Source organism: Aedes aegypti, chromosome 2 (assembly GCF_002204515.2).
Source record: "Aedes aegypti strain LVP_AGWG chromosome 2, AaegL5.0 Primary Assembly, whole genome shotgun sequence".
In the NCBI taxonomy this organism is placed as follows: domain Eukaryota; kingdom Metazoa; phylum Arthropoda; class Insecta; order Diptera; family Culicidae; genus Aedes; species Aedes aegypti.
In genome coordinates, this window is record NC_035108.1 from 223,346,100 (window position 1) to 223,372,159 (window position 26,060).

Sequence of the window (26,060 nt, forward strand, 5' to 3'; positions counted from 1 at the left end):
ATCGTTCCAACGGCAGTCCAGGCACCGTTATGGCAGCAGACCCTACAGACAAACTTCGTACAATCGTAGCCGTGGCTCATCGATTTCCGAAACCTATCATCCTACGCCTGCACTCCCAAAGCCAGTCAACATCTTACTTCAGTGGAATATCAACGGTTTTTTTAATAACCTCGCGAACCTGGAGCTTCTCACAAGTTCAACTACACCATGGTGCTTAGCTCTGCAAGAAGTGAACAGGGTCACAACCGAACAGCTTAGTCGATCTCTTCGTGGCCAATACCGTTGGGCCCTCTTTCGAGGTACCAACCTAAGACATTCCGTTGCAGTCTGAGTCTTAGCCTCAATTCCTTTTGAAGTCCTTAGACTCGAAACCGACCTTCCAGCCGTTGGAGTGCGTCTCCATGGACCATTCAACATCAGTGTAGTAAACATCTATATTCCCTGTGGTGCCCAACCAAATCTTCAAGAACAGCTCCATAGACTCCTTGAAGCAACACCAGATCCAGTTCTGCTAGTTGGTGACATGAATGCCCACCATTCAATATGGGGTGGGCAACGCACTGATAATCGAGGAACCTCTCTACTACATGTCTTCGAAGAACACGATCTCATTGTCCTCAACAATGGATCAAATACCTTTCTCAAAGGAAACTCCGCATCGGCTATTGACCTGGCTGCGGCTAGCCGGTCCTGTACCAATTGATTCCATTGGAATGTTGACTCCGGCCTTCATGGTAGTGATCATTACCCTATTCACATTGCTACCAACGTCGCTCCACCGGCGACCACTCGTCGTCCAAGATGGTTATATGAAAAAGCCGATTGGGATAACTACGAACAAACTTTCCGGAATTCATCTAGGGGTCGCGAATCTGCCCATTTGCAAGAGCTCACTGACATTATTAACAAAGCTGCCAAGTCCTCCATACCCCGCAGCAGTAACCAACCGGGTCGCAAAGCACTACATTGGTGGACCGAGCACACTCGGATAGCGGTAAAGGCCAGAAGGAAAGCATTACGCGCCGTCAAACGCATTCCCATAGGCGATCCTAGCAGGGAGAATGCTTTGAACTTATACCGAAGCCGGCACAGTGAATGCAAAAAGATCATTGCAGACGCCAAACGCAATAGTTGGGAGAACTTTCTGGATAGCATAAACGCATCACAAACTTCATCTGCCCTCTGGACTCGAGTAAATGCCCTCAGTGGCAAAAGAAAGACAAAGCCTCTGACTCTCCGTATTGAAAACTCGCACATCTCTGACCCCTCAACGGTAGCTAGAATCCTCGGCGAATACTTCGCCAGCTTGGCTAGTGTAGATAGCTATACTGATAGCTTCAAGCGTCGTATGCAGCCCACCATCAGCTCAGTCCCTACCTTTCCCGTTCCTGATGACCCAGAAAACTTGTTGATAAACCAACCATTTTCAATTAGTGAGCTTCTTTTCGCACTCAAATGTTGTACCGGAAAATCTGCCGGCCCGGATGGCAGTGGTTACCCACTTATAAAAACCTTCCTTCTTCGGGTAAGTTGCAGCTATTAGAACTTATGAACAAATATTGGCTCACTGACACCTTCCCCCCGGAATGGCGGGAAAGTCTCGTGGTTCCCATTCCAAAGAGTAATGCAGAAACCCACGACCCATCCAAATACCGACCGATTGCTCTAACCTGCTGCATGTGCAAGGTGATGGAACGGATGGTTAACCGGAGGCTGAAACAATTTTTGGAGTCCCAAGACTTGTTGGATCATCGGCAACACGCCTTCCGAGCTGGGCATGGAACAAGCACTTACTTTGCCCAACTTGGCGACGTCTTACACACAGCGCAGTCGGAAGGCTTACACACCGAAATTGTCTCATTGGACCTGTCCAAGGCCTTCAATCGAACATGGACCCCGCTAGTGCTACGTCAGCTAGTTAAATGGAAACTATCGGGTCACATTCTGCGATTTGTCCAAAACTTCTTGTCTGAGCGATCTTTCCGAGTCATTGTTGGAGACTACCTATCCGACTCCTTTCCCGAAGAGACCGGCGTGCCACAGGGGTCCGTTATAGCTGTCACACTATTCTTGATAGCAATGAACAGCGTTTTTCTTACCTTACCGAAAGGAATCTATGTATTCGTATACGCTGACGACATACTCATTGTCGTCTCCGGCAAAACCCCAGTCCGCGTCAAAACCCGCATTCGCATCATATCCGGACTTCTTCCATCCACGCCTGCTGACTCTGCTTGCACTGAAGCTGGCCTCCTTCCTTTCCGCTTCTTTATATCCGCAGTGATTTGCAAAAAAACCGCTGCCATTATCGAAAAAACAATCGGGGACGACAGGATCTGCCTCCTCACTGAGGGGAACAGTATCCTCCGCACTGCTGCCAATGTAGATTTCCCCCCAGTGGCCAGGATCCACTGGAATGGAGACATTTGTTGGCTTTCACCTAAACCTAACGTAGATAGCACGATTGGAAACCAGTTTCGTGCTGGGGACAACTCAATAGCTCTTCGAACAACCGTTCTGGACTGGCTACGCACAAAATATTCAAATCATGATCACAGATACACCGACGGTTCTCATTCCATGAGAGACGTCGGCCTTGGCGTCTTCGGCGCTAATATTTCAGTTAGCCTTAGTCTGCCACCACTTTGCTCGATATTCTCAGCGGAAGCCGCAGCCGTGTATTTAGCAGCCACTACACCATCCGACCGACCAATAATTGTTCTTACGGATTCAGCTAGCGTAGTATCCGCATTGCAGTCAAACAGGCCTTCACACCCTTGGATTCAGCGCACGATCACCGATGCTCGACCCAACACCACCTTTGCATGGATCCCCGGGCATTGTGGTACAGCCGGCAACACAGCTGCCGATCGTCTAGCTGGTGCTGGTTTTTCCTGCCCCCGCTACGAAGATAATGTACCCTTCGATGATGTTAAAAGGTGGCTAACAAAGCAATTCAGGAGTACATGGAGTATGGAATGGAATCAGCAAAATTCACCGTACCTACGAAAGGTGAAATCGTCCACCGAACGGTGGAAAGACCTTCCTCTTTTGAAGGAACAACAGTTGGTATCTCGGCTGAGGACGGGGCACACGCGTTTTTCACACAACATGAGTGGCAATGGATCTTTCCGCCGGATGTGTTCCTATTGTCACATAAGGAATACCGTAGAACACGTAATCTGCGTCTGCCCATTATACGAGTTTTCCAGGAATATTCATGGGATCTCAAGAAGCATTCGTGAAGCCCTGATAGATGACGTAGCAGCCCTGGGAGCCCTATTGCGTTTTTTGAAAGATTCTGGCCTGTACAACATGATCTGACGCCCACGATAACAAACTGCTACAAGTATCACTTTTTCGTGTCCGTCCTATTAGTTCACCAGCTACACAAACCACCCTTGGTTTAAGGAAACATTTTAGAATAACAAATTAGCAGTGTACAGTATTTATACTGGTAGCATTCTTAGAATAACAAATTACAAAATGTTTTGACGTAGGACTTGACATACTGGCAAACCTTGGAAGCTGTGGTTCGGCGAGACCCCTTTGGTTGGGCTCGAGTAGTGATCCCTTCTGGGTCACTTCTACCTTTTTAGTGTTGCCCCTCTGGCACACCCCTTTTCGAGGCACCGTTCTGGTGTTCTCTAATCCGACAAAGTGTTGAACTAGCGTCAGTTAAAAAACACTCTAATAAAGACAAAAAAAAAAAATCATCCGATACGCGCTGAGACATCTGCCCTGGCAGAATGTAATTGAACTTCCACCATACGAAGCTCGATGCCGGCTTCTAGGAATGGACACCCTTGAGAGGAGGAGAAACAACTCGAAAGCCATATTCGTAGGCAAAATACTTTTGGGAGAGATCGATGCACCGTGGATCCTTGCCCAGATCAATATCAATGTCCTGCCCCGCCCACTGAGACAGCGTAGTTTCCTTCGTCTTCAACCACACCGAACTGACTACGCACGAAACGAGCCAGTTAACTCCATGTGTGTGTTGTTTAATTTGTACCATCAAATGTTCGACTTTAATGTTAGTTCTAGAGTATTTCAAAACCGAGTGACAAATTTTTATGAATAGGTTTAAGTGTTCATGTAGACTAATATGTCAGATGAATGTAACTCTAATAATAATAATAATAATAAATAATAATAATAATTTGCGGCAATCAAAGCCCTAGAAACATTTTAGTCCCTTAAAAAAAAACTCATTTTTTTAAGCTGAGCTCCTATCTTTGAGCTCAATTTATGCCAATGGGTAAGGCACAACGGGAAACGTTGAAACAAGTGGGGAATGATGAGATGCATATTTTTGAATATGATGCCGATAAATGTCAACAAATTTCTCTTCCCTAAGAGTTTGCACCTTTCAACTCAATCAATAGTCTTTTCAACTTACTTCGATGTATTTGACGTTGTTTTGCTATTACCATTTAATATGTATATCTCGGTGAAATTTTCTAGCATAATTCCATGCTGGGTTCAACCATGTTTAAGTTTTCAAGAGTAACAATAAAATACATAAAATGTTAAAAATCCATGGCTGATACAAATTTGATTTTGGCTTTTGGCATTTACTTTCCCTTTGCAATGCAGTTCGAAAAATATAATACTAAAATATGACTGTTAGCTAGCTTAGCTTAGATTGACTACACATATCTACGAATGCTAAACCGTGATTGACCGAAGTCAGTAAAAATGCATAAATACCACAGCGTAACAAAAATGACATTTTTGCGTGTCTCAAGGATCAAATCATGTGTCTCTAGTAGATTTGGGGTTGCTGAATCTGATGCCATTCTCAGAAATGTTCCGATCCATGGAGAAAAGACGCTGTTTAGAGCCTCCCCTAAAATGGAGAACAGACGCTCATATTAGCAACATCCTTTGAAGAGAGGATCCCCCCGGGTTCTCTGTCGTACGACCAAGGTCCCACCGGGGTCTTTCCCATGTTAGGATAGATCGGGTTGAATATGAGTTACTGGACAAGAGGCTAAGGACCACAAATTGGGTTTATTTTATACCCAGTGCCTCTATTTATACAGGGTCAAAAATGGCGTTGGACCGGTCCTTGCATTCAGGTGAAATGGGAGTGAGTGTGTAGCCTTTGCTACTCGGACACCGTGTTTATTTCTGCATCTCCACAAAGGTTACTGGAAACGATGTTTGTTAATGGGGAGGATCGGTGGGTCACATGATGCACTTTGATAAGCGATTAGACCAAGATAAACAGTTATTCGTAAGATATAATAACTAAATAAATTCAGTCAGTACGACAATCTTCCAAATGGAAGAAAATTTATTTAAAGTTTGTTTTACAAATACATAAACCCAACATTCCCACTGGTGACACTGTCGGAACGGAAACGTGTGTTATTATATTAAAAAAAAATTACCTCAATTAATTGGACTATCACAGATCTCTTTTATGCCGACACGCACAGCGACGAACCATTCATGGTTTGTTGAAAAATGTGTACTTTTAGCAAGTGGATACTGTTGGATTGTAGCATACCTCACTCAAATCAGAATTATTTCAGAAATGTTCCAGCACGTCACAATTTTTAGCTACAGGTCGCCAAAGTTGTATAAAACACTGGTTTTAATGATGTTTACATGAAATTTAAAGTACACTTTATCAAACTTTTTTGTAATATAATCAACCAACCATGCAAAATACAACATGAACTTCTATTTCAGATATAATTTGATTGAAATTGCACGATTAAGTTCTGATTAAACCGATTTTTTCAACATGCTTGCAGTCTCCATACAAAATTCTTCATTTCTTCTATATGGCAAAATACAACAATTCTCTAAACCTTAAAAAAAAAACTTTTCCGCTTCGAAAGTATTATAAACTTTGATGATAAGTATTGTTATACACATAAAGTTTGAATTCTGTGGCAAATTGGGCAAAAAAATTTCCTTACAAGCTGACAAACTTGCATGCAAATTGGCTGAAATAGCCATTTTTTGCATTTTCAACAGCCAATTACTCAAAACCTAGACGTGCTATGATATTTCTGAGAATGGCAATGGATTTGGCAGCCTTTAATTGAGTGAATAGCGGTATTTTGCTGCTGGAGACAAAAAGGTGTTCCGCAGTGTAATCAATTAGAAGTTAGGCTAGGATTGACCATAACCTTCTTAAGTGTGCATAATTCAGTGCCTCTAATTACTTACCTTACTTTTGATGGCGCTAAGTCCTTCAATACATGACCTGCGCAGCAAAGTTACGTCAACAAACTCGGTCTATGGCTGCTTGCCTCCAGTTTCTCGATCGGCCCACGCTTCCTAGACCCTGCTTCACTTGGTCAAACCACCTAATCCGTTCGCTCCCTCTTGTACCGGCTGGATTCAAAATGAATACCATTTCTGTGGGATTGTTGTCCGGAATTCTCACAACGTGTCCCGCCCATCGTAACTTTCCATCTTTGAGAGAGTTAGAGTTGCGCAAGCTCGTGGTTTCCCGAATCAGACACCATCGTATTTAAAATGTGACACAAATTCACGTCATTTGGCTCGCTTCTTTTATGTGCATCCAAAAGACTTAAAATCGCATGTTTTTTTTGGAGTGTGTATACGATGTTCTCACATACTCCACCAAAGACCGTCATAATCACAAGTCGTTCAAAAACTCTTAGAGCTTGCCGGTCCTCTTCGAGCATTGTCTGTCCACGTCTCATGCACATAGAGGACTACCGGTCTTATCAGCGTCTTAAGGCTAAGTAGCCCGTCATTCGTTTTGGTATCAATGATGACTTTTCAGCTTGCATTTTAAAGTGATAAAACTCAGTCTTAATAGTTTATATTGACTTGAAAAAGTATCACTGTACGCGCTAACATGCATAAAGTATGCTGATACTTTTTCAGATTTGACAGTGCAAAACCAACTGATTTTCTTTGATTCAAAATCATGAGATGAATTAGCAACAATCATCAACGACACGTACAAATTTCAATGACGGCCTACTTCGCCTTAATACGGAAGTGAAGTTTATGAGACGGCAAGGTCTTGTAGAGTCCGTAGTAAGCACGACTTCCGGTAATGATACGTTTTCGAATTTCTCTGCTGCAGTTGTTATCCGACGTTAGCTATATCCGAGGTAGACAAATTAATGCACCAACTCGAACTCATCTTCATCGATCATCACACGTTTGGCAATGCGAGCTCTATCGCGCTCGGTTCCTCCAGCCAACAGATATTTCGTCTTCGAAGTACCCGATATCTTCACACAGAACTGTACACCCGAGAAAACTGTTCTCGTCCATCATTTTCCATAGCCTTTCATGGTCGATGGTATCATAAGCCGTTCTGAAATCGAAGAATAGGTGATGCGTGGGAACTTGATATTCGCGACACTTTTGGAGGATCTGTGGCTACATAAATATTTGGTCCATTGTCGAACGCCCGTTCACGAAACCAACTTGATAACTTCCCACAAATCCGTATCTCAATCAGGTAACTTCAGTTGGTCCAGATTGTACCGGGGCTGGCGTCGATACCCAATGTTGGTCACAACGGAACATCTTGTTTACACATTACCCATCAAGGAAGTGGTCTGAGTCGATGTTGGCGCCTCGATTGGTTCTGACGACGATAATGTCCGAGAAGTATCGACCATCAATCAAAAGTGGTCGATTTATGCTCCAGTCCGTTGGGGTGATCTCCAGGTCTACCGATACGGGAGACTGTGCTGGAAGTAGGTACTACGTATGGTCATGTTATTGGAGGTGGCGAAAGCAATAGGTCTAAGGCCGTTTTCGTTCGTAAGCTGATTAGCGCTGAACTTCCCTTTAATCGGTCTGACTGATACCGATTTTGACGCTATAGCTTGGGCAGCTGTCGTATTCACGTTCCAGCTGCACGCAGAAAGCGTCCTTATCGCCATCGTCACTTGTTAGGTGAGGGCCGTGCACGTTGATTATGCTGATATTGAAGAAACGGCCTATGATCCTCAACTTTCACATACAGTTGTCGATTGGCCACCACCCAATCGCGAGCCTCTGCATTTCGCACATCACGATAAAAGATGTGCCCAGATCGTGTCTGTTGCCGCAGCTCTGGTAGATGGTATAACCATCTCTATGCGTTTGTATCGTCGACCCTGTTCAATAAACCTCCTGTAGCGCTATGATGTCGAACTTGCGGCCCCTTAGTAAATAGAAAAAAAAATGCGGGTACTTCCAAAGAAATTGAGAGACTTCAGTTCCATGATCCGAGTTTCCAATCGTTAGTCCGATTTCGATGCCTGGGTCTACGGCGGCCTTACAGGACAATCGTAAGAAGTATCCTGTACTGATACTTCTTACGATTGTCCTGTAAGGCCTGCACCGGAGGACCATCTTGCACAGCACTGTTTAGAGTCCCATGCTGACACTATAACGATGATCAGCCGATCCATGGAGAAAAGACGCTGTTTAGAGCCTCCCCTAAAATGGAGAACAGACGCTCATATTAGCAACATCCTTTGAAGAGAGGATCCCCCCGGGTTCTCTGTCGTACGACCAAGGTCCCACCGGGGTCTTTCCCATGTTAGGATAGATCGGGTTGAATATGAGTTACTGGACAAGAGGCTAAGGACCACAAATTGGGTTTATTTTATACCCAGTGCCTCTATTTATACAGGGTCAAAAATGGCGTTGGACCGGTCCTTGCATTCAGGTGAAATGGGAGTGAGTGTGTAGCCTTTGCTACTCGGACACCGTGTTTATTTCTGCATCTCCACAAAGGTTACTGGAAACGATGTTTGTTAATGGGGAGGATCGGTGGGTCACATGATGCACTTTGATAAGCGATTAGACCAAGATAAACAGTTATTCGTAAGATATAATAACTAAATAAATTCAGTCAGTACGACAATCTTCCAAATGGAAGAAAATTTATTTAAAGTTTGTTTTACAAATACATAAACCCAACATTCCCACTGGTGACACTGTCGGAACGGAAACGTGTGTTATTATATTAAAAAAAAATTACCTCAATTAATTGGACTATCACAGATCTCTTTTATGCCGACACGCACAGCGACGAACCATTCATGGTTTGTTGAAAAATGTGTACTTTTAGCAAGTGGATACTGTTGGATTGTAGCATACCTCACTCAAATCAGAATTATTTCGACCGGTCGTGTAGACACTCAGTAAAATTAGTTTCGTATACAATAAGAAAACTCTTCCTAAAAGAGTGCTTTGCGAAGACTCAAGCAGTCCGATTCATTTTCGCGCGTTCGGAGTGTTTTTTCGCTGGCTTCGTTCGTTTGCCCAGTGCTTTGCGAAGACCCAAGCTGTCCGATTCATTTTTCGCGCGCTCGGAGTGTCTTTTTTTTCAGTCAGCACTTCATTCGCGCGCCATCGGAGTTATTTCATATTCCTGCTTATACGTGTTGACGCTGCGATTGTAACTGTTCAGTCGAGGATGGATTACCAATTGGTGAGCTTGTTTCATGCTTGTAATAACACATTTGTATCATAACATGTATTTTTTTTTATAAATTTGTTGAACAAACTATGAATAGTTCGTCATTTTAAGTGTTGACAAAAGCGCTTATTCATGTTTTATAAAATTTCGAGATTCAAACCTTTGAATAGTTCGATGTTTAAGATGTCGACGCATTGATAGATAACTTTTTAAACAGAGGTTACATGATTCGCATCGCTTACCAAGGTGAATCCTGATCATGTAGCTTCGAAGCCCTCCCACTAACAAAACTCCTTTCCGTGGCAACCATGAAGATGCAGAGGTATACTCGGTCTTTAGTAACAATGGATGTCACACTAACATTCCTTCCCTTTCCCGATGACCGTAAGGACGTGGCCGGCGCCGTTATTGACATTACTAATTTCAGAGTCCACGAAAATGTACATTGAAAATGATATGCTACTCCCAAGCTACATCTATTGGTACAAGGAACAATTAGAATTACAATTTCGATGATTCTTGTCAATCACGGAGTAGCAACTACGAATTGTACGGTCATCAATGCTCATGCTCATGCTCAAAAAAGAAAACTCTTCGTAAAACTTTGTCTCCAAATATCCACGAATGGCATACGAGATACAAAGCTTTACATTCAGTAGGTCTAGGATCATTATATATGTAGACTGAATCACAAATCGACGTGTTGATCGATGGACTGCACTTCTCCGATATTACCGACGTCAGAACCTATCGTGGCGCTAACATTGACTCTGATCACTATCTAGTGATGGTGAAACTGCGCCAAAATCTGTCCGTCATCAACAATGTACGGTATCGACGCCCGCCTCGGTATAACCAAGCGTGACTGGCCCAACCGAACGTCGCTGCCGCATACACGCAGTATCTCGAGGTAGCGTTGCCGGAAGAGGGCGAGCTTGACGAAGCCCCTCTTGAGGACTGCTGGAGCAACATAAAAGCAGCCATCAACAACGCAGCCAAGAGCATCGTCGGGTACGTTGAAAGGAGGACATGTAACGATTGGTTCGACGAAGAATGCAGGCAGGTTTTGGAGGAGAAGGATGCAGCGCGGGCTGCAATGCTGCAGCAAGGAACGCGACAAAACGTGGAGCGATATAAAAGAAAACGAAAGCAGCAAACCTGCCTATTCCGGGACAAAAAGCGCCGCCTGGAAGAAGCGGAATATGAAGAAATGGAACAGCTGCATCGTTCACAAGAAACGCGAAAGTTATACGAGAAGCTTAACGCATCCCGAAAAGGCTTCGTGCCGCGAGCCGAAATGTGTAGGGATAAAGACGGAAGCATCTTGACGGACGGACGTGAGGTGATTGAAAGGTGGAAGCAGCACTACGATGAACACATGAATGGCACGGAGAACACAGGCGCCGAGGGTCACGACAGCGGAGGAAGTGTCTACGTCAGTACGGCGGATGAAGGAAACCAACCTGCCCCCACATTGAGGGAAGTTAAGGATGCCATCAACCAGCTCAAGAATAACAAGGCCGCTGGTAAGGATGGTATTGGAGCTGCACTCATCAAAATGGGCCCGGAGAGGTTGGCCGCCTGTCTGCACCGGCTGATTGTCAGAATCTGGGAAACGGAACAGCTGCCGGAGGAGTGGAAGCAAGGAGTCATATGCCCCATCTACAAGAAGGGCGACAAACTGGAATGTGAAAACTATCGTGCGATCACTATCCTGAATGCCGCCTACAAAGTGCCATCCCAGATTATCTTCCGTCGTCTATCACCTATAGCAAACGAGTTCGTGGGAAGTTATCAAGCAGGTTCCATCGACGGCCGCTCGACAACGGACCAGATCTTTTCCGTGCGGCAAATCCTCCAGAAATGCCGTGAGTACCAGGTCCCTACGCACCATTTGTTCATCGATTTCAAGGCGGCATACGATAGTATCGATCGCGTAGAGCTATGGAAAATCATGGACGAGAACAGCTTTCCCGGGAAGCTCACAAGATTGATCAGAGCAACGATGGACGGTGTGCAAAACTGCGTGAAGATCTCGGGCGAACACTCCAGTTCGTTCGAGGACTACGACAGGGCGACGGATTTTTGTGCCTGTTGTTCAATATTGCGCTTGAAGGTGTCATGCGGAGAGCCGGACTTAACAGTCGAGGCACGATTTTCACGAGATCCGCACAATTTGTTTGCTTCGCGGACGACATGGATATTATTGTGTGTGTGTGTGTGTGTATATACAATCCACCTCCCACTGACCGGCAGTGCTTTTATGGAAGAAAATTGTATGCATGTATTTATTGATACCCTTCGATATCTTCATATCTGCAGACAATTTTAGCCCAGGAGATGAAAGGTGATAGCTCTACTGATATTCCAACGACCCATTTCAAGAATGGCAGTAAATACACACACATTCTGAGGTCATTTTCATATACAGTAAGCCCCGCATAAAAACACCCAGATATCAAATGGATATCTGAAATATTTTTACACTTCCCGAATCGAAAATTTAATTTTCGACCCTGGCACGTATTTAGTTTCATATGGAAATAGGTAGGTAAATAATAATAAAGAATGATTTTACCAGGATGTAATGTTGTTTCTTCCATCGCAGCACTGTGCTTACCGCAAAATACAACACACTTTTTCACTGCACTGCGCGCGAAACACCATTAATCCTGCTTGACCGCTTCACCCGCCCACGCAGGAGCAAGCGTCACGGTCAAAGGATCACACACTACTAAATAATCCCGCGAATCACGCCACTCTTCTCCCCACTGCACTGCGCTCGAAACACGATTAATCCTGCTTGACCGCTTCACCCGCCCCCGCAGGAGCAGGCGTCACGGTCAAAGGATCACACACTACTAAATAATCCCGCAAATCACGCCACTCTTCTCCCCCCCATTGCACTGCGCTCGAAACACGATTAATCCTGCTTGACCGCTTCACCCGCCCCCGCAGGAGCAAGCGTCACGGTCAAAGGATCACACACTACTAAATAATCCCGCGAATCACGAAACTCTTCTTCCCCCCACTGCACTGCGCGCTAAACACGATTAATCCTGCTTGACCGCTTCACCCGCCCACGCAGGAGCAAGCGTCACGGTCAAAGGATCACACACTACTAAATAATCCCGCGAATCACGCCACTTTTCTCCCCCCCCCCCCACTGCACTGCGCTCGAAACACGATTAATCCTGCTTGACCGCTTCACCCGCCCTCGCAGAAGCAAGCGTCACGGTCAAAGGATCACACACTACTAAATAATCCCGCGAATCACGCCACTTTTCTCCCCCCCACTGCACTGCGCGCGAAACACCATTAATCCTGCTTGACCGCTTCACCCACCCACGCAGGAGCAAGCGTCACGGTCAAAGGATCACACACTACTCGCGGACGACATGGATATTATTGGGAGAAAATTTGAAACGGTGGCAGATTTGTTCACCCGCCTGAAACGCGAAGCAACAAGAGTCGGGCTAATGGTGAATGCGTCGAAAACAAAGTACATGCTGGTTGGCGGAACTGAGCGCGACAGGGCTTGCCTAGGAAGCAGTGTTACGATTGACGGGGATACCTTCGAGGTGGTGGACGAGTTCGTCTACCTCGGATCCTTGTTGACGGCTGACAACAACGTTAGTCGGGAAATACGAAGGCGCATCATCAGCGGAAGTCATGCCTACTATGGGCTCCAGAAGAAACTGCGATCAAGAAAGATTCGCCCCCGTACCAAATGCACGATGTACAAAACGCTCATAAGACTGGTAGTCCTCTATGGACATGAGGCGTGGACTATGCTCGAGGAGGACTTGCAAGCTTTTGGGGTTTTCGAACGCCGAGTGCTAAGGACGATCTTCGGAGCTCGCTCAACTCTACGGCGAACCCAGTATCGTGAAGGTAGCTAAAGCTGGAAGGATACGCTGGGCAGGGCATGTTGCAAGAATGCCGGACAACAACCCTGTAAAGATGGTGTTCGCTACGAATCCGGTCGGAACAAGAAGGCGTGGGGCGCAGCGAGCTAGGTGGATTGACCAGGTGCACTAGGACCTGGAGAGCGTGGGTAACAGTCGAGGATGGAGAGAAGCGGCCATGAACCGAGTGAATTGGCGAAATATTGTTGGCGAGGCTTTATCAAGATAATTGATTTAAGCCAAATAAGTAAGGAAGTTATTAAAAAAAAAAAGAACTCTATTGATTGGACTATCACAGATCCCTTCTATGCCGACACGCACAGTGACGAACCATTTATAGTTTGTTGAAAAATGTGTACTTTTAGCAAGTGGATACTGTTGGATTGTAGCATACCTCACTCAAATCAGAATTGTTTCGACCGGTCGTGTAGACACTCAGTAAAATTAGTTTCGTATACAATAAGAAAACTCTTCGTAAAACTTCGACGCCAAATATCCACGAATTTGAATTGAATTACTTTTTATGGAAGGGATTTTCTGCCGTAGGCAGGTTCATCCCCAGTCAGGTTAAAAACAAAACAGGACAAGCCTGAAGGGCCAGCCTGAGAAAAAAAATATCCACGAATGACATACGAGATACAAAGCTATAAATTCAGTAGGTCTAGGATCATTATGTATATAGTACGCGTTTTTAAATGTTAACTGTCGTAATAAGTCCTGTAAATATACCGTGTTGATTCATATTACGGACACTTAAGGCCTCAGTGAAGTATAACTCACAAAAGAGCATGTAAAATAAATCTCTCCGTATGAATCCTCCGCGTTATCGAACCTTCAAACCCCTTAACATTCGGATGGTGAGTGAAAATTTCGATTACGAAACATGAACAATTTTAAATAAATAGAAATGTGTGGCCTTTACATGATTCTTATTCCGGACGTTTCCTTACTTTTGCCTCATATTCCGGACACTTCGATTCGAATTCCGGACAGGTCAAACAAATCATAAATAGAAAATTCAAATCATCAAATGAAATCGTTAAACCACTAAAGAGACTTCTAAGGAAGTTGGGCATTATTAATTTTCATAGATATTTATGGAAAATGCTAATTAAAACAAGTCTTGAAAGTGAGAACTTTTGAACGGCAAAAATTGAAACATTTCGTGCGAAATGTTTCCCATACAAAGTAGAGTGTCCGGAATTTGAAGCTGTCCGTAATATGAATCAAAACGGTATGTGGAAATTAAGTGTAAACTTTATGTAGCTTTTATCTTCAAAAAGTGTTAATGTAAATCTTTGGGGCAATGGAACATGAGAATAGGATGGACATGGCCTGGTCAACATTACCATCAAGGAAACTCTATGGCCCCAAGCGAAGTTGGGAAATACCACACCAACCGCATACAGTCCACTAAACCCACAGTGACCATTCGTAGTTTGTTGAATGATCATATTTAAAATTCCCAACGACGATGTAACATAAAAATGTGTAGTCATGCATATATAGCCGATTTGTAATAAAAGCATCAATTAATCCTCCTATTGATATCAGCAGAGCTTCTAGACTAAACGTCTGGTTTGGTTAGTGGTAACAGTAGGAATGATGAAAATTTTTATTACATACTAATCATGGCATACTACAGCTTGTTATTCTACGTTGCTATACAAAGTGGTCGGTTGCTATCTAACACGCCCGCTCAACCGAACAATCCTAACTTATCTCTAAGTGTCTCAAATGGTCCACGCGCCAAACCTTTGGTGAACAGGTCTGCTACTTGTTGGCCTGTTGGTATGTAGTGAATCTTGAACAGCCCTTCCTGCAGCTTTTCACGGATGAAATTGTAGCGTATGTCCACATGTTTCATTCGCTTGTGGTCACGGGGCTCCTCGGCAATACAGATGCAGGATTGGTTGTCTTCGAATAAGGGCACTGGATGCTGCAGTTTGACACCAAGTTCCAGGATGAGATTTCGTAACCAGATGGCTTCACACATGGCATTGCTGAGAGAGACATACTCCGCTTCCGTCGAAGATAATGCCACCGTAGCTTGTTTGCGAGTCATCCACGAGACGGTCCCACCGAAAACCTGAAAAACATTACCTGAGATCGACCTGCGGTCATCCGGATCGTTGCCCCAGTCAGCATCAGCGTATCCCTCCAGAGGCTTCGAAGCTTGATGTCTTTGGAAAATCAGTCCGTGATTTGCGGTTCCCTTAAGGTAGCGAAGAATCCGTTTAAGATTACTCCAGTGTGCGTCCGTTGGTGCTGATTGAAATTTGCTGAAGAAGTTCACCGCTGCACAGATATCCGGTCTTGACGAAAGCGCCAGATATGACAGACACCCGATCAGCTCGCGGTAGGGCTCGGTAGTCAATGATTCACCTTTGCATCGCTCCAATTTGAGATTCGGTTCCAGTGGTGTCGTTGTTGGTTTGCAGTCGTTCATTCCAAATCGTCGCAGCAGGTCAGCGATGTACTTGGGTTGACTTATCTTCAGTAGTCCCTTTCGTCGGTCTCGATCAATCTTCAGGCCCAGAAACGTCTTCATCTCGCCAATGTCCGTCATTTCAAATTTTGATGATAGTTTCTTCTTTATTTCAGCGATTAGGTCCAGTCTGCTCGACACCAGGATGATATCATCGACATAAAGAAGGAGATAGACCACTTCATTCCCCTGTCGCCGCCAATAGAGACAGCTGTCCGTGTTCGAGCGTTGGAAGCCCAGTTGCAGGATAAAGTTGTGGAACTCCGAATTCCAGCTTCTTGGGGCCTGCTTCAGTCCATAGAGCGATTTCTTGAGCCGACAGACAAGGCCGGGGTCAGTAGGCTCCAGTCCCTCGGGTTGTCGCATGAAGATTTCCTCCGTCAATTTTCCATTGAGGAACGCGGTTTTTACGTCCATTTGATGGATGTGATACCGCATTTGATTTGCTACCGCCAGTAGCACACGCACCGTGGCTCCCTTTGCGACTGGTGCGTAGGTCTCGTCGTAATCGAAGCCCTTCCTCTGGGAATAGCCCTTTGCGACCAAACGGGCTTTGTAACGGTCGACATTCCCAGCTTCGTCCCTCTTGATGCGGAAGACCCATCTGCAGTCGACGATGTTCTTTCCATGTGGCCGCGGCACAAGTTCCCAAGTCTCGTTTTTGCGCAAGGATTCCAGCTCACTTCCAATGGCCTGCTTCCAATCGTTCCAGTCGTCTCGTTTCCGCAGCCCGTCAATCGTGGTCGGCAGGTTGTCCACAAACATCTCGGCGTTCAGCGCAAACGCCATCGTCGATTCACCGAAGCCATCAGAAACACCTGAGAAACATTCAGCAGCAGTAGTTGCTCTTGAGCCGGTAATGAAATCTAACAACTTACCGGGAAGTCTGCGCTCCCGTTCGCTGCGCCTCGTGATCACTTCTGCTGGGCAGTTGTCACGTTCTGGTTGCGAAGGGAGCGCGCTGTCGATCTCGTCGTCGTCGTGGTTGCCCTCGCCATCATCGTCAGTGACTTCACTGCCTTCCTCATCGGTTAGCTTTTCTTCAGGTTGATTCGCAATCGCATCCGTAGGTTCCGTCATGTCCAGTTCCTTTACCGAACGGTCTTCTGATACCTCCGATTCCGCATAACTTCTGTATAAGACTTGAGTGACCGGCTTCTCTTGCTCAGAACCACTTCTCTTCTCGTCGAATACCACGTCTCTTGAAATGAAAATCTTCTTCTTCTTTGCGTTCCAAATGCGATAGCCATTCGTGGTGTAGCCTACCAGAATATTCTTCTCAGAATGTGGATCCAGTTTGGTCCGCTTTTCCTTTGGAATCCAAGTGTGCGCCACTGATCCAAAAACACGCATCTTGTCGATATTCGGTTTCTTCCTATACCAGGCCTCAAATGGAGTTTTCTTCTCTTTCAGCGCTGCCGTTGGACTACGGTTGGTCACGTATGCGGCGGTTAGTACCGCCTCACCCCACATGGATTTGGGCAAACCAGCATCCTGTATCATCGCACGGGACTTCTCCAGAAGGGTGCGATTCATTCGCTCTGCTACACCGTTCTGCTGTGGGCTGTATGGAACGGTTGTTTCAATACTGATACCTTTTGAGCGACAAAACTTCTGAAACGATCCTCCAAGATACTCCCCGCCGTTGTCGCACCTCAGTCTTGCCACACGAGTGCCGAAGAAAGCAGTAACCCGAGCGTAGTACTCCTCGAATTTTTCTTGCACCTCATCCTTGCTGTGTAGAAGGTACACGACCGTAAAATGGCTGTACCCGTCGATGAACGTCAGAAAGTAACGCTTGTTATCCCAGGTCCTCGGAGTGAACGGGCCACACACGTCCGAGTGAATTACTTCCAACGGGCGCGTCGCACGCCTCTCTGCAACATCGTCAAACGGGTTTCGGGTTTGCTTCGCCTGTATACATACCTCGCAGATGCACTGATTGGGCCAGTCGAGAACCTTCGTCGACGTTTCCACCATCCCATGCTTCCAAAGAGTTTTCATACTTGCTTCTCCCAGATGGCCAAGACGCCGGTGCCACAAATCGAAGCAATCTTGCTTTGCGGCCATCGCGCCAGGTTCGGATAATGCACCTGCACTTCCACGTAACTCGATATTCATTTTGTATAACTGTCCAGCTCTCCGACCGGTAGCCATCACCCGTTCACCCTTCGAAATCATCACGGAGCCGTTCGAAATCTTCACCACCATACCGTTGTCTTCAACACGCCGTACCGAGAAGAGATTGCATTGCAGTCCCGGTACGTACAGAACGTCTTTCACTACTGCCGGTTGCCTTCTTTCTCCGATCAGCATGTTCACTCTCACGGTCCCCGCGTACTCGGCATAGAGCGCCTGGCCACACTTGGCCACTGCTATACGTACCTTCTCAGCTAGCGGGTGTAGCTCCTCGAAAAATTCCTTGCTCCTCAGCATATGGTCCGTGGCTCCCGAGTCGAGAACCCAATCGATTTTCATATCTTCTGTTGCCATGGAAGCCGACAAACAATCTCCCGTCGCGGTAGCGACGAACGCGACTTCCGACTCCTCAGCAACGTTCGCTCGATATTTCTGCTTCCGGTTAACCTTCCCTCCGCTTTTTCGGTTTCCTTGGTGACCAGATTCGTTTGGAGGACAATTTTCCGGACATTCGGCTCTCTTGTGCCCAAGCTTACCGCATCCAAAGCACTTAAGCCCCATTTTCTTTCCGACAAACGCCGAGTCGCTCGCCTGGCCGGAATCTCCGCCGCGGTTTGAATTCGCTCGCTTCACTTGTTCGTCCAATAGGCGCTTCTTCACGTACTCCAGAGTCAACTGTTGAGGTTGGATCGTCTCCAGTGCAGTAATGAGCGCATCATACGATTTTGGAAGTGCCAGCAGCAGCTGACAAACGACGTCTTCTTCCTGGATGTTCACGTCTACCGCTCGTAGCTCTCGCAGGACCTTTTCAAACTTCAGCAGGAATTGCTTCACATCACCACCTTCGGACAGCTTCAGCTCTTGAAATTGCTTCCTCAGGATCAACTTACCAGCGATTCCAATTTGTTCGAAATTGTTCCGTAGGGCATCCCAGACATCCTTGGCCGTTTTCTTCTCTTTGACGTACTCCAATTGGTCTTCCGCGATCCGGTTGATGATCAGGTTCTTGCATTTTCGATCCAGGGCCCATCGAGCTTCGAGCTTCTTCTTCTTCTCGGCACGCACCTCCGCTGTGTCCGTCAACAGATCCTTCGAATACTCCTCCTCGTCGATGGCCTTGGTCAAACATTCCAGCATGTTCCTGTCTTCCAGAAGTACTTCAATCCGGAACTTCCAATTACCAAAGTTGGTTCCGTCAAACAGCCAAAGCTTTTCTTCCGACATCTTGAAGAACTGATTCCTTTCTGTCCTGGGCCGATAACCTATTGATATCAGCAGAGCTTCTAGACTAAACGTCTGGTTTGGTTAGTGGTAACAGTAGGAATGATGAAAATTTTTATTACATACTAATCATGGCATACTACAGCTTGTTATTCTACGTTGCTATACAAAGTGGTCGGTTGCTATCTAACACCTCCATCCTTGATTGAGCAGCTGAATCGCTTTGATGAAATGAAAAATAAACACGATTGCTTGGACTTCCACGAAGCACTGCCCACCAGAATACGCGCAAAGTCGCACAACAAAACGCGCAAAACGAAAAAAGAACTTTTACTCCGGCGATGAGAAAAACGAACCGTCCTGCTTTAATTTTACGGTAAAATCTGGTACAAGATTTTTATTAAGTTTGTGTTTTTTTTTAATTTAAATTTTTTCAGGCATTCTGCAGCGCCACAAAAAAAATCTGACATGGTCTTCTAAGCAATAAAAAATAAAATACTTTGTAAGAAATACAACTTTTCCGATTTGAAGGCAAAGCGATACGAACCTATATATAAGGCCCACTAGTTCATAATTCAGTGATACAAAATTTGAAGCTTGAAAAAAAATTTAACGTTGGTTGATTTGCGTAGGAACAAAAATAAATTCATTGTTCAAAATCATTTCCCGTCGTTGTATTAAAAAAAAAAATACGCTTCTGCCTTTCATGTAGTATCAAACAGCTTGATACTCAATATTCCCTAATGGCATCTGCCACTGCCATGCTGTACTTATTTGTCCCGAATATAAGGCGTGGCTGGTGCTCAAATATGCAGCACATTTAATTTTGAACTAATAATACTGAAAGCGAAAGTAATTGCCCTTCTGCATTCCCGCGGTACAAAACATATATGCACGTAGTGTCATGCACATAAAGGCGATAAAGACCGCCATATTCACATGCAGGACGCCGAAGAAAGAAAGAACGGGAAACGAAAAGTAAAAGTGCTATAAATTATGCTAATTGTCTGCAGCAAATATGTCTAATGCAACGATTTATGTAGTATTTTACTAAAGTTTCTCGCTGCGCTGGTTCTGCCGGGTATGAGTAATTGTCGGTAGTTTGTTAGAATCCCTTCTGCTAATCCGCATCACCTTTTTCAGAGGCGAAAATTTAAAACCACACACGGTTCCGACCGAAAATCTTATTTCCAACTGTGCTCTGTAATTTATTCAAACTTGCTTATCATACAGCTCAAATCAGATTCACAGCAATTCGGTGTTTTAAAACAACGAAAAGAAATTGTTCAAATACCATCCAAGTCCCCAAACCCTTTTGCATATAACTTATGGATTTCTATGTCCATGCCTACTAATAAAACTGATACAGCGCAGAGTACATTGATGAAAATTTCGATTGGACACCCGAGATAACGAAAAATGTGTTAGGTAACAAAAAAGCCGCTGTTTAAGAACCCATAAAAGCAAGCAGCAGCTATGAAGCATTTCAGCGTGACTGTCATTTGTTTCCCATTTCACAAGAGGTGTGAAGTCTTTAAAGTCTTAGGATATCCTTCGCTTTGTTTGCTGAATGAATTTCAAATATCCGAATCTTCCGTGTCGTTCTTCTCGTGAGTAAGAACAACACGACTCCCACTTTTTTAATGCTGAATCGGCCACATGTTTCGTTTGAGTGACTAGTAGATTATATCGGTTACGTTTCCTCGATGTACTAGGGATGTCAATTGATCCAGAATTACACAGTTCGAAAAGCAGTTCGGTGGCAGAAACGCGTCACCCCGGATTTGAAAGTACAAAACACTAATGGCGTTTTCAGATTACCGTTTTGATTCATATTACGGACACTTAAGGACTTAGAGAAATATAACCCAGCATAGAGCATACAAAATAAATCATTCTGTATGATTCCTTAGCGCTATCGAGTGTCGGAAGCCCTTTACTTTCGAACGGTGAGTGAAGAATACGCTTCCGCAACTTCAATAATTTTAAATAAATCAAAATGTGTGGCCTTTTCATGATTCTTATTCCGGACGCTTCCTCACTTTTGCCTCATATTCCGGACACTTTGAATCGAATTCCGGACAGCTCATGATAATCATTAATGGAACAGTAAAATCATCAATCGAAATCGTTAAATCACCAAAGAGACATCTAAGGTAGTTGGGCATTATAAATTTTCAAAGATATTTATGGAAAAAAATTACTAAAACGAGCCTTGAAATTGAGAACTTTTGAGCAGAAAAAATTGAAACAATTCGCGTGAAATGTTTCCCATACAAAGTAGAGTGTCCGGAATTTGAAGCTGTCCGTAATATGAATCAAAACGGTAGTTCTGTCAGCCTCAGGAAGTTTTTAGTGAACATTTAGCATTTAATATTAAAAAAATATTATGATTGTTACTATTGTTTTTATTGACTAGGCTTTCAGCCTTTGGTTGGTTCACCTCGACGTTTTATAAAAAAATATCTTATTCAATCAATAATCTGGCAGTGTATTTTATTTTCAGGATAGCAGAAACCATGTGCCATATTATGTTTTTGAACTTGATTGTCATTGTAGAGCTTTAAACTAAGAAAAAGCTTTCAAAGCATGTAAAGAAAATGCCGCTGGCTTTTTTTTATTTGTACGAATATTTGTGTATAGCTGCACAAATTGGTACACCACTCCAACACATGAAAATAAATTCGGTTTATCGAATCAGAGGTGCAGTACTCATAACTAGGAACATTATTGAGCTGACAAATTTGGTATTATACTTTTGACCATACATTCAAAATGCAGCACTACTCAGTTTTTTTTTTTACCGTAGATTATAGTAATAGTTTTAACATTGATTTGGTAATGTGTGTAATTTAAACTGTGTGTAATTTAACTAATTTCCTGGGATTTGATTTCCCGGGAAACGGGAAATAAAATTACCATTTCCCGGGAAATCCCGGGATCCCAGGAAATTCTGAGAAACGTGAAAATAAAGCAAATTTGGTGGAATTTTATCTTTCAAATTATTCGTATTTCGTGTAGGGTCGGTGTTCCCTTAGTAGACAGTCCCCTATAGTCGCTTTTTAAGGCCGTTTTGCTACAAATCGTTGCAAAACATTTTTAACATGAAGCTCAGGAACCACTTACCTAAGTACCATTGATACACAACTCGATTTTTTTTAAATGATCGAAATATAGTTTTTTTTTTTTTTTTTTTTTTTTTTTTTTTTTTTTTTTTTTTTTTTTTTTTTTTTTTTTTTTTTTTCGGGGACGGACCTGGTGTAGTGGTTAGAACACTCGCCTCTCACGCCGAGGACCTGGGATCGAATCCCATCCCCGACATAGTCACTTATGACGTAAAAAAGTTATAGTGACGACTTCCTTCGGAAGGGAAGTAAAGCCGTTGGTCCCGAGATGAACTAGCCTAGGGCTAAAAATCTCGTTAATATAGTCAAACCAACCAATATAGTTTTGCTTATAATTTAAGCTCCTTTGCATCAATAGGAAACCTATTGTTCCTATAGTAGCACTACAAAGAAAACTATTTTTCATAAAACAAAATAATTAATTAAATTAGAACCTTTTTATATCAATCAAAAGCTTTTGATCCACTTTTTAAAGCAAAAATGTAAAAGTTTTGTAAAAACACGATTTTGATTTGTATTATAGGCTATAGTAGCACAAGCGAAAATAAAAACAACAAAAATTGTTTTCGTATTTTTGTGTTTTTCTTACAAAACCGTGATAAAAAGCTTTCAAACGTCAAAACAATGCCACTGGCTTTATTTTTCGATTTTATTCGAATATTTGTTCTTAGTCATGCGGCTTCATCGACCCTATATGTATTTTATACCAGTAAATTTTCTGTTCTTTATGAGTAATTTATTCATGTTTCTATAAAGAAATGATAGCTTCATTTCAAACGCTAGGCTTCAGAACAACAAAGTTTATAGCATTGAGCAAAAGTCCTCGTGGAGTTTATTCTTGATTCAACTAGACTCTTTATATCAAAAATTGTGACTGTTACACCCATGAAAACTTTATAAGCCTACTGATTCATAGAAAAGATCCCTTGAAAATTCCCTAATTTTATATAGTAAAATTTGTCAAAAATGATATCTATTTTATGAACTACTATTTCATTACAAAAAACAAAAAATCAGCATCGTAATATGACTAGTGATGTAGTGTGTTCATTGGTTAGAATTATATGATAAGTAAATGGTGCGATGGTTTTTGTTTGAAAATAGATAGTAATTTTTTTTTTTATAAAGCTACCCGAGAAATATGAAAATCCCGGAAAATTCGGGAATCCAGGGAAAAAGAAAATCATTTCCCGGGAAACGGGAATCCCGGGAAATCTCATTTCCCGGGAAATGTTCCCGGTGTTTCATACCTTATCAGGAAAAAGGGAAAATGACTAAAATATTCGAAACTATCAAACTATCAAATTACACACTAACATTCCTTCCCCCAATCCCACCTGACTACAAGGACGTGGCCGGCGCCATTATTGACCATGTATAAATAGAGGCACTGAATTATGCACACTGAAGAAGATTATGGCCAATCCCAGCCGAACTTCTAGTTGATTCTTTGTGCATTTTCACTGACTTCGGTCAATCACGGAATAGCAACCATTGATATGTGTAGTCAGTCTAAGCTAAGCTAAGCTAGACGTATTTTTCCAAAAACATACCTATAACCCTGATTTTTTGTAAATCTATTATTTTTACGACGGTCGTAAAAAGAGGTTGGGGTGTATCAACTATCTGATGCATGTTACTGGAATGTAGTCTGTTTGTGATTAACAATACCATCATGTCGATAATTATAACCATGTAGAGAATTAAGAGTTAATCCGAACACGAAAATAGAAATGGCAAATATTCCTCTTGTAGAATTATCTGACTATCGTGTGCAACATATTTTCCCCATGCTTTCTTGAACTTTCCATTCTAGTGGGACAACTATGATGTACCATACCCACACAGTTACGGATCACCCACAGTTACGGATCACTTTGACGTTCAACATCGGATAACGCACTCAAAACATAAACGTTGACGTAAAATATATTTTTAGCATGTCATACTATTTGTCTTCTACCATTTGTTATTACATTTGTTACCATTACATAGCTATCATTATATGGCCGTTTTCTGTAAGAAGTGCCGTCAGCATTCATAAGCTCCCACAGGTGGTAAAATTCAAATGTTATAGCATAAAACATGCTCGTTTGCTTCGATTTAGTATGAATTCATCTTTGGAAAACATTTTTCTTGATTGTTGATTCTAAATACCGAATTTTAGCACTTCTTACTAGTGATCCATAATATGGGCCAGGGAATGATTGTTTACCACGGTTATGGATCACTTCCATCCATTTGTAGACTTCTGCCTTTTTAAGCAATGGATTCGACATTTCCAGACAATAGCACTAAGGATAAAACTCATAAAACATTAAGGTTTGTAAATTTCACTTTTTTAGCGGACAAAAATTGGTGAAAAACTCGGTGTGGAGCGAAAACAGTTCATGTTTCAGTTACTAAATACAATGCAGTATCACAAAAAAGGCATTTTACCCTTGTTTCCAGCTCTAACACTGCTATTTTTGCAGTAATATGTGACACATTGTCAACTTTCGCCAAGTCATGCAATAGTACGAATAGTTTAATTCCCATCATTTTCAAGGCTCCTCAACGATTTGTAATTTCAATATGAACAATCCTACAACACCTTGCTTAATTCAAGGTGGCAAATCCAAATCCACATGGCACAGCTTTGGTTTAACAAATCGACATCGAGCAGTCATAAATTAGCCAACACTCACTGCAAGACCATGTGAAGTAAAGCGTAGCGGATGAAACAATAGATTTTCGCGCGCGATAGCGTTCAGATTTTCTTCTTCTTTCGAAGATTCAATTCGCATTTCTTTGGTCACTGCTTTGGACATATATTTTTTTGTGGTTCCGTCTGCGGTTGTTACAGAAGGATGACAAAAACTAAAATAACGCAACGGTAGACACATTGAAGGTGCCAATGAAAACATGTCGCCACAATGGTGTGAAAAAATGTAAAATCAAACTTCGGTGGCTACTAAATTGCATCCTTTTGTGTTCGGCTCTGACTGGTTGGTATTTTTTGTTCTTCCATCAAGGTTTGTGAATTTGCAACCACTGCACACAAATAGTAGGTTGTTTGTCGATTGAAGACAGGAAAAAAATGTTGCAACATGTTTTTTGTACGATGGAATTAATCAGCTTGGTGTGTGGGAATCGATTTCGATGCAGACATTGATTGATTGAGCATTGTGTTTCAAATGAGGGAAGCTTAAGATATTGTTGAGTTTTTTATTACAGAAAAATAGTCGATTTATTGTCGTTTACCTATTTACTTTAACACATTTTCAATCCAAAAGTTTCAATCAATTCAACGTTACTCTGGGTTTCACATGATGACTTACGATTTGTTACTGTTTTGGAACACAAAACTGTCTCAACACTTGAAAACCCCATTCATTTTTAGTAGTACTAAAATTTATCAGAATGATTCTCACTTATCATAATTAAGTGGCGAACGAGTTTGTTCGCTGAGCGAAAGCCCTAATTTCTTCCCACAGCATCATCTCAATTATGGAAGTAATGAAAAACAAGACGTTGAAAAAAAACCTTGGTTGCAAACCCCATGAAGCATGTTCTTTCCCGGGTAGGTTCCTCACAAAACGGGAAGGAAGTGCGACTATGGCAAAGAAGAGCAAAAGAGTTAAATCCCTCGTCGTTAAACCGATAAACGAGGTAATTTTCGAAAATAGTTAAATAAACAAACCCTAAAAGCAAGAGCGGATTCTGTGGGCAAGCGACCGCAACGAAAGATTAGGATATGGAAGAATACGCGT